This window comes from Gossypium hirsutum, chromosome A04 (assembly GCF_007990345.1).
Source record: "Gossypium hirsutum isolate 1008001.06 chromosome A04, Gossypium_hirsutum_v2.1, whole genome shotgun sequence".
Taxonomy (NCBI): Eukaryota; Viridiplantae; Streptophyta; class Magnoliopsida; order Malvales; family Malvaceae; genus Gossypium; species Gossypium hirsutum.
Window position 1 is genome coordinate 80,472,159 of NC_053427.1, and position 10,037 is coordinate 80,482,195.

At 37.8% G+C, this 10,037-nt stretch overlaps 1 non-coding gene across 1 annotated transcript; it reads right to left on the reverse strand.

Annotated features, from left to right (window-relative positions):
• Positions 1-286: 286 nt before the first annotated feature.
• Positions 287-392, reverse strand: LOC121228750 (small nucleolar RNA R71). The gene has a single exon (XR_005926325.1). It is a non-coding gene; the product is annotated as a small nucleolar RNA R71 (small nucleolar RNA).
• Positions 393-10,037: the final 9,645 nt, after the last annotated feature.

Genomic DNA, 10,037 nt, shown 5'->3' on the forward strand with positions numbered 1-10,037 from the left:
TTTTGAATTGAAACCTAACATTGTACAAATGATTCAACAATTTGTTCAGTTTGATGGTTTGCAGGATGAAGACTCAAATACTCATTTGACCAACTTCTTAGAGTTCAGTGATACTTTCAAAATAAATGACATTTCTGATGATGCCATTCGGCTTCGGTTATTTCCCTTTTCATTAAGGAATAAGGCTAAATAGTGGTTCAACTCGTTACCACGAGGGTCAATCATTACTCGGGAATAAATGACCGAAAAATTTTTACTTAAATATTTCCCGTCGGCTAAAACGGATAAATTAAAGAATGATATTTTTTCTTTTGTGCAGATGGATTTAGAAACACTTTTGATGTATGAGAGAGATACAAAGACTTATTGATAAGGTGCCATCACCATGGGTTACCTCTTTGGCTAAAGGTTCAAACTTTCCACAACAGTTTGAATCCCTCAACTAGACAAATGATCAATGTAGCTGCTGGTGAAACCATCAACAATAAGACACCCGAAGAGGCTTATGAGTTCATAGAAGAGATGTCACTGAAAAATTATCAGTGGCAAGTCATGGGGACAAAGCTGACAAAAGCAGCCGGTGTTTTTAACATCGACTCGGTTACTATGCTTTCAAATAAGATAGAACTCTTGAATAAAAAGATTGATGGTTTGTTTGGTTCTACACAGGTACATCCAGTAATGCAGTGCGATGCAAGTGGAGGTGGAATAAGCAATTTAGAATACCCACCCTACGGCCCCAACACGGAGAACAAGCAAATGAATTTATGGGTAATAATCCTTGACCTTAAAATAATCCTTACAGTAATACTTATAATGCAGGTTGGAGGAACCACCCAAATTTCTCATGGGGAGGCCAAGGGAATCAAAGACCACCACCCCCTGTAGGCTTCCAACAACCTTACCAGCAAGAGAAAAAGTCAAACCTTGAGGAGATGATGACAAAGTTTATTTCAGTAGTGGAAACCCATTTTCAGAATACTGAAACTGCACTTAAAAATCAACAAGCGTCAATTCAAGGGCTCGAGAATCAAATAGGACAACTGGCTAAGATGATTTCAGAGAGACCACTAGGGACTCTACCTAGCAACACCGAACCCAATCCAAAAGAGCATGTGAAAACAGTTACACTAAGGAGTGGAAAGTGTTAGCTGAATCTAAAAAGAAGCTACCACAAGAAGCTGACAGAAACAAAGATGCGAAGGTAAAACCTGAGAACAATGCAAAACTGATGCTGAGAGAATATAAACCACCAATCCCGTATCCAGCAAAGTTGAAAAAAGACCGCATGGATGCACAATTCGATAAATTGCTTGGACTTTTTAAACAGCTGCATATTAACTTACCTTTTGTTGAAGCTATCTCGCAGATGCCTACATATGCAAAATTTTTGAAGAAGCTTCTAACAAATAAGAGAAAGTTTGAAGAGTTGTCTACAGTAGAACTCAAAGAGAAATGCTCAGCCATACTCCAAAATAAACTGTCAATCAAACTGAAAGATCTAGGAAGTTTTACTATTCTCTGCTTAATTGGTAGTTTAAATGTTGAGAAGGCACTGGCTGATTTAGGCGTTAGCATTAATTTAATGCCTTACAAAATGTTCAAACAACTTGACCATTGGGAGCCAAAACCTACTAGGATGGGTATTCAACAAGCTAATAGATTTGTTAAATATCTTAGGGGGATTATTGAAGATGTACTCATAAAATTAGATAAATTCATATTCCCTATTGATTTTGTTATGCTTGACATGGATGAGGATGTTGAGGTGCCTTTAATTTTAGGTCGCCCATTTTTAGTCACTGCTAGTGCTGTTATTGATGTGGGTGATGGTAAACTTGTGCTTAAGGAAGGTGACGAAGAGATTATGTTTAAAATTTATGATGCCATGAGATTTTCTAGAGAACAAGATGACTCATGTTATTTTATTGATTCTATTGATCATGCTACTCAAGATTCTTTATAGGAAATCATACATAAAGACACGTTAGAATTGTGTCTTGCCCAAGAAGAGGAGGTAAATGAAGATGATTATGCGATAAGTGAGATAAAAGCTGAACTAAATTTTAATGAGCCTTCACTGAGATAGAAGAGTTATGAGGGCATTGAGGTAAACAATAAATTAAAATTAAAACCATCTGTTGAAGAACCTCCTAAATTGGAATTGAAGCAACTACCAAATCACCTAGAATATGCGTTTCTCGAAAATAATTCCACATTACCAGTGATCATTGCTTCAGATTTACAGCCAACCGAAAAGGACGAATTACTTCAAGTATTGAAGGAGCATAAAAGAGCTATAGCTTGGAAGATTTCTGACATAAGAGGGATCAGTCCTTCTTTCTGCTTACATAAAATTTTAATGGAAGATGAATATAAACCTTGCATGCAAGCTCAAAGACGACTAAATCCTAATATGAAAGAAGTCGTAAAAGCTGAGGTAATTAAACTTCTAGATGCTAGAATTATTTATCCTATTTCTAACAGTTCTTAAGTGAGTCCTGTGCAGGTTGTCCATAAGAAAGGAGGCATGACTATTGTGGCTAATGAGAAGAACGAATTGCTCCCAACATGAACAGCCACGGGGTGGAGAGTTTGCATTGACTATAGGAAATTGAACGATGTCATAAGAAAGAATCACTTCCCCTTACCATTCATTGATCAAATGTTGGAAAGATTATCTGAGTATATGTATTATTGCTTCCTAGATGGACTTTCGGGTTATTTTCAAATCCCAATAGCTCCTGAAGACTAAGAGAAAACGACATTTACATATCCATACAGTTTGTTTGCTTATCAACGAATGCCTTTTGGATTATGTAATGCCCCTGCTACTTTTCAGCGATGCATGTTGGCCATTTTTGATGAACTCGTAGAAGATATTATGGAGGTGTTTATGGATGACTTCTCGGTATTCGGTAACTCTTTCCATCTTTGCCTTAAAAATTTAAAACGAGTCCTAATGAGATGTGAGGAAACAAACCTTGTACTAAATTGGGAAAAATGTCACTTCATAGTTCGTGAAGGGATTATGTTAGGTTACAAAATTTCTAGCAGAAGGATCGAGGTTGACAAAGCAAAAGTTGAAACTATTGAGAAATTACCTCTTCCTAATTCAGTTAAGGCTATTCGAAGCCTTTTAGGTCATGCTGGATTTTATAGAAGATTTATTAAAGATTTTTCTAAAACAACTAAGCCTTTAACGAATTTACTAGAAAAGATGTGCCTTTCAATTTCAGGCAGGAATGTTTAGAAGCATTTAATACTCTTAAGGATAAATTAATTAATGCTCCAATTATAGTAGCATCTGATTGGAATTTACCCTTTAAACTAATGTGTGGTGCGAGTGATTTTGTAGTATGTGCGGTTCTTGGACAGCGAAAAGACAAGCATTTTCAACTAATCTATTATGCTAGTAAGACATTGACAGCCGCAGAAGAAAATTATACGATGATTGAGAAAGAATTACTGGCTATGGTTTTTGTATTTGATAAATTTAGACCATATTTAATATTATCTAAAGATGTCGTTTATACTGACCATTGAGCACTTTGTTACCTCCCTACTAAAACAGATGCAAAACCTCGACTAATAAGATGGATTTTATTGTTGCAAGAATTTGATTTAGAAATTCAAGATAAGAAGGGAACAAAAAATCTTGCAGCAGATCATCTATCCAGATTAGAAAACCCACATCTTAAGGAGCTTGATGAATATGAGATAAATAACTCATTCCCTGAAGAACAACTTTTTGCTATATCTGACTCTGAGGAACCTTGGTTTGCAGACATTGCGAATTATTTAGCTGCTAACATTACACCAAAAGGGTTGACACATCAGCAAAGAAACGATTCTTCACTTATGTGAAAAACTATTTTTAGGAAGATCCTTTTCTTTTTTGCATATGTGCAGATCAAGTAATTAGAAGATGCGTCACGAAGTCAGAAGCAATTAAGATCTTGGAACATTGCCACTCAGGACCGACTAGAGGACATTACAGTGGGACTAGGACCGCACATAAAATGCTCAAATTAGGTTTTTATTGGCTCACACTATTCAAAGACGCCAACAGGTATGTTACTTCTTGTAATAAATGCCAATAAATAAGTAATATCTCTAAACATGACGAAATGCCTCAAACGTACGTGCTTTCATGCGAAATATTTGATATATGGGCTATTGATTTCATGGGTCAATTCCCTAGCTCATTCGGGAATAAATACATCTTAGTAACAGTTGATTATATGTCCAAATGGGTGGAAGCGCAAGCTTTGCCTACTAATGATGCTAGAATGGTGGTGAGGTTCCTTAAGAAACTCTTCTCTCAATTTGAAACACCTAGAGCAATTATCAGTATAGGGGCACTCATTTCTGTAATGCTCAATTTGATAAAACCCTTAAGAAATATGGAGTTTACCACAGAACAGCTACCCCTTACCATCCTCAAACTAGTGGACAAGTTGAAGTCACAAATAGAGAGCTTAAACGTATCTTAGAAAAAACTGTAGAGTCAAATAGGAAGGATTGGGCAGTAAAAGTAGATGATGCTTTATGGGCCTATAGAACTACTTATAAGATCCCCATAGGAACATTTCCTTACAAATTTGTTTATGGGAAAAGTTTTCATTTACCATTTGAACTAGAACATAAAGCATTTTAGACTATAAAATTCCTAAACTTTAACCCAAAACTCGTAGGTGAGAAGAGATTGATGCAGCTAAACGAGTTAGATGAATGGCAAGCTAATGCATATGAGAACTCATGGTTATACAAGGAAGCTACGAAGTGCCACTAGATGCTCATTTAAGGCAACACAAGCAATTTGAAGCTGAAGATCTTGTCCTGCTATACAACTTAAAGCTCAAATTGTTTCCTGAGAAGTTAAAATCACGATAGTCAGGTCTATTCGTAGTCTAAACCATTTTTCCATATGGCACAGTAGAGGTAAGTCATCCAACCTACGGCACTGTCAAGGTAAATGGACATCATCTTAAACTTTATAACAGTGAGGATTTTAAATAAGCCTAAATAAGCTACAGCTCCGCGAACCTGCCTAAATAAGCCTACAAGGTAAAAGTCAAGCTTATACTTTAAACAAATGATCCTCGAGAGGTAACCCGAGCACTAACCCCACTAAATAAATCTAATTTTTTCATTTGTCATAATTTAACTACAGGTATTTTGGACAAACACGGTCGAACATACGGGCGTGTCCATGGCTGTGTTAAAACAGGACAAACATTTTTCCTAAGACAGGATGACACACGGGCTGCGATAAATAGCCACGGCCGTGCGATACGGCCATGTGTACCACATGGCTAAGGGACACGGGCGTGTCCCAGACCGTGTTGAAACTGCACTTTAATTCCCCAAAAATTAGCATACGCACGACATGTACTAAATCACCATGGCCATGCGAGGTGGCCGTGTAAGGCACACGGTCATGTGCCTAAGGCTGTGTGGAAACTTGCACAAACACTAAAACTTCTAACAAGTCAGAATGCAACACGGCATGATGCCATGGCCGTGCCCAAAAGCCATGTGCAATCCTAATTACAAGACACGGGCGTGTTGGACCTAACATGGGCGTGGGAGAAGCGAACGTATCAGTACATGGATGGGTAATTCGGCCGTTTGGGACACACGGCCTGGACATACGGCCACAGGCCGTGTGCGACACTGACTAAAATCATTAGACCATAAGCACAAATCAAGACACAGGCGTGCTGGACCTAACACATGCGTGGGAGAAGCGAATGAAAAAGCACACGACCATGCGAGACGGCCGTGAGCTCCACACAGCCTCAGGACACAGGCATGTCTAAAAGGCCATGTGCGATAGTGACTTAAAATTTCACGAAAAACACAGGCTAAGAGCAGACCACAAGGGCATGGGCTATGGCTGTATGGTCCAAAACGGGGCCTGCACGACTGTAGCCCCATTTTTTTTTCAAATCCCTAAGCCTAAAATCACCCCATTTCCTATTTAAAACCCCACTATTCACCTATCATTATTCATCAACCCTTTCACTATTCATCTTCTTCACTCCGGCCACCATTTTCCGACGAGCCACCGGCGACCAACACCCCACTCTCCTTTCCTTGCTTCCCTCTTTTCTTCTCTTCCCTTTTTTCCATCCTTGCTCAGCCCTACGCCCCATAACCCCCTCTTTTTCTTTTTCCCTCACACAAAGCTCAGCCCCATGCCCCAGCATCAGCCGACCTCTATTAGTTCACTTCTCCATCGGTTCTTTCCCTTCCCCATTGGTTTTTTCCTTCTCATATTTAGTTATTTATTTACATATTTAGTTTTTTGATTGCTATCTTAAACCATTACATGATATTTTTTAATATAGAATATTTCCCATTATTTGTTTTTTATCATTCATTTATGCCATATTATGATTACTGGAACTTTTATTTGATAGTGAGTTTACCGTTTGAATTTTACATATCTATACATTGAACTTCGTTTTAGAGTTTTCTTATATACAAGTCTTTATTGCAATATATTTCATTGTTCCCTCTAGGATTACTTTATTTAGGATATTTGATTTCTCTATTTAGATTTTTAAGCCAATAATTCTTATTTATGCACATATTTTATTCCCTGCTAAGCCCACTATCTTCATATTATTATGATTCATTATTTGGAATTTTCTGACTTAGTAGATTCTCGTTCCTCATATTTCTATTGCATTATCTCAGGGACACGATGACAAATCCACGCGGAAAGACCAAACCGCAGTCCCTGCTTCTAAAAAATAGAAGGGAGCGACATCCTCAACTGCGACCACTGAGATATGCCATCATTTCCTCCAATTTCCACCAAGACCCCATGAGGAGTTATTTCAAATTATACGTGCCCGACCCCTTGGCATGGGTCGATGCATCAACTGGACTACATTAAAACAAGTCCATCTGGCTGACTCAGTTTGGGCCTTCCTCGCTACCACCCATTGGGACCGGTTCTTCGACATTATTGAGTCAACATATCTGGAGTTCTCTTTGGAACTTTGTTCGACCTTTCAGCTGCAGACGGTTATGGCAGAGTATGACAACCCAGGCATAGTCCAATTCCGTCTCGGCGGTCTAGTGTGGCAATTGAGTGTCCCAGAATTCAGAGTTACTTTGGGGCTTTATACAGACTAATTTATGGAGGCCGACAACTTTCCCCATCTCCATCGTCACATTCACTACGCATCTTCCTCATGTTGGGTAGCCCTTATTCCTAATACAGGCATCTATGACCCCAGCCGCTCTAAAGCATCGGCTCTATCTCCAGCACTACGCTATCTCTACGCCCTTTTAGCCCACACCTTAACAGGGCGATGAGAAAGCACTAGCTCGTTAACACTCACAACACATACTTCTTGTGGAGCATGAAACAATGGCATGTTTTTTATCTCGTATACTTCATCACCCTCGCCTTTCGCCATCAGACCGAACGCCACCGAGAGGGAGTCATCAGCATCGGCCCTTACGTGACTCGTCTAGCTCGACACTCCAGGCTATTGAACACATTAGGACAATCTTCATCACTCATATTCATTGGTCAGATGTCCTCACAAGGCATCTCAAGTATTCTCCACATGAGGATGATAGAGCATCGTCGTGGGTTCGATCCTCCTCAATATCGACTAGCACGAGCCACCGATGAGGATGACCCCGAGGATATTCCTGACGATATCCCTTCATTTCATGAGGACCAACCTTCTCCACCACCGCCGAGTTACAGACCAGTTCATACGGCTGCTTCATTGTCAGAAATTTTTGACCACCTGAATCGATTTGAGCAATATTTCACTCGGCGATTCGACAACATAGAGGCGACTCTGCAGAAGATTTGTCAGCATTTCCACATTTCGCCTTCAGCACACCACCTTATGCTTCAGTTGTTGATAAGGGCTTTTGAGTCCATCTATTTTCACTTTATTTTTCTTTTCCTTTTGTTTTTATTTTTATTTTTATTTCCATTTCCATTTTTCATGTTTAAAAAAAAGACTTTGATTAGTATATTTTAAATCCCTTTATTTTATGGTTGTTTCTTTATAGGTAACCATAACAACACCATCGATATAACTCCCTAAATTACTGATGATATCGCAGTTTCAAAAGGTTCAGTCGATTGGTTCTGCTAGGAATACACACACAATCCTATGGGGACATATAATCCACGACTACCATGTCCTGCTCGACCACGACCATAGCCACCACTACACCGACCACCACGATAACCTCTTCGCTTGGTGCTGTGATTGTGGAACCAAACCTCTACCATCACCTTCACTTCTGCTTAGTTCCATATGCATTTCATTCACAATGTCTACAAATCCGTTCCCACTATTCTAAGGACTACATCCAAATTCAGGGCAATTTCGCTTCTTCCCCTCTGTTATGATATTATGCTTATATTGTTATTATCTATCTTTGTACATTGAGGACAACGTACATCTTAAGTGTAGGGAGGGTTATGATATTATGAAATCCCTAAATTATATCTTGTTCTCAAATGATTTTCTCATATTACTATTAGAATGATTTTTGATTGACTTATAATTTTTATTGATATGTTTTAGATCAAAGCATAGGTAATTGTGCATTGATTGTTATGGGTAGGCTTTTTATGGGGTAAATGGGTTAAAACCTAAGTGCCTTTATCATTTCAATATATCAAATCAAAGGTGTGGTCTTGATATGCATAATCGAAGCAAGTTCTAGAATAGCAAATCACTGTTGACACACTCATAACTAATAAAATAAGTGAGCAAGGAAGATATATGCTCTAAAAGGCTCAAAATCTCACAAAAATTATAGGTATTTGATGTCAGTCCTGTAAACTTAGAACTTCAAGATAATACCTCAATTCAGGGAAATAACCTAGAAATTTTAATTCTCAAAACCCTCAGTGAACCCCTTTGAGCCTTAACCATTGTTTTTTGATTTTCCCCTTAATGTTAACCCACAACTTAACCCCTTTTGATTCGTTAAGAATTTATCCCTTTTTATTAACTCCCTTTTTTTATCGAGATTTGATTTGTTTAGTTACCTAACTATCTTCGTTCATTTTAGTTGCTGAATTATTTCTTATTATGTACTTTCCGTACTTGTTCTTATTCTTTAAAAAAAATTGTATAGTCATATTCACTCAATTACATATTGTTTTAAAAGGCTTGGATAAGTTAAAGTTATTATTATTGAGGGAAAGCTCACTTCATTTTAGAAAGTTTAAATTCTGGCACCTGTTTGTAATTCAGTAATTAGCTGTATTCTTTTAAATTGGGTAATTTATTAAATTAATCTTGATTCTAACATTCTTTTTTCAGCCTTTATCCATACCTTTAACCTAAGCCCCATTACAACCCTGTTAAAGACCTTTTGATTTGTGTATCATCTTATTTATAGTGGTAAAGATTTGATTTTCATGTAAACCAATGGTAATAACTTTTAATGAAACACTTCGAGTGGTTTGAGTGAATCTTTAGTGAGGATGTCAACTCTTGTCGATTTGGAATTAAAGGTAATTATTCAAATAAGGGGAGATACCTATGATTTTATAATTAAAATGCTCAACTTAGATTGTTTGAAACTTTGATGTTCTTTTAGTTGAATTCTCAATGTATGATTATTTGTGGATTATTTCAAAACATTATTGATGAGAATTATAAGTTAAGAAGAATTAATTTTAATCGTGAGTTAATGATTTTGCTTGAGGACAAGCAAATGCTTAAGTGTGGGGATATTTGATAAACCATAATATATACATATTTGTACCCCATGCTTGGCATATTTTTGGATGAATTATCATAAGATTTAGTGAATTTGATGCTACTAATCCTTTAAAATCATGTTTTATACTTAGGTGAGCATAAGAAGGTGAAAAGAGCAAGAAACGAGCTAAAAACAGACAAAATGAGTCTATCTCAGTATTTCACACGGCCTAGGCACTTTCACATGGGTAAACCACACGCCCATGTGAGACACACGGGCAGGTCACACGCCCATGTGGCATGGTCATGTCGACTAAAAACCAACTC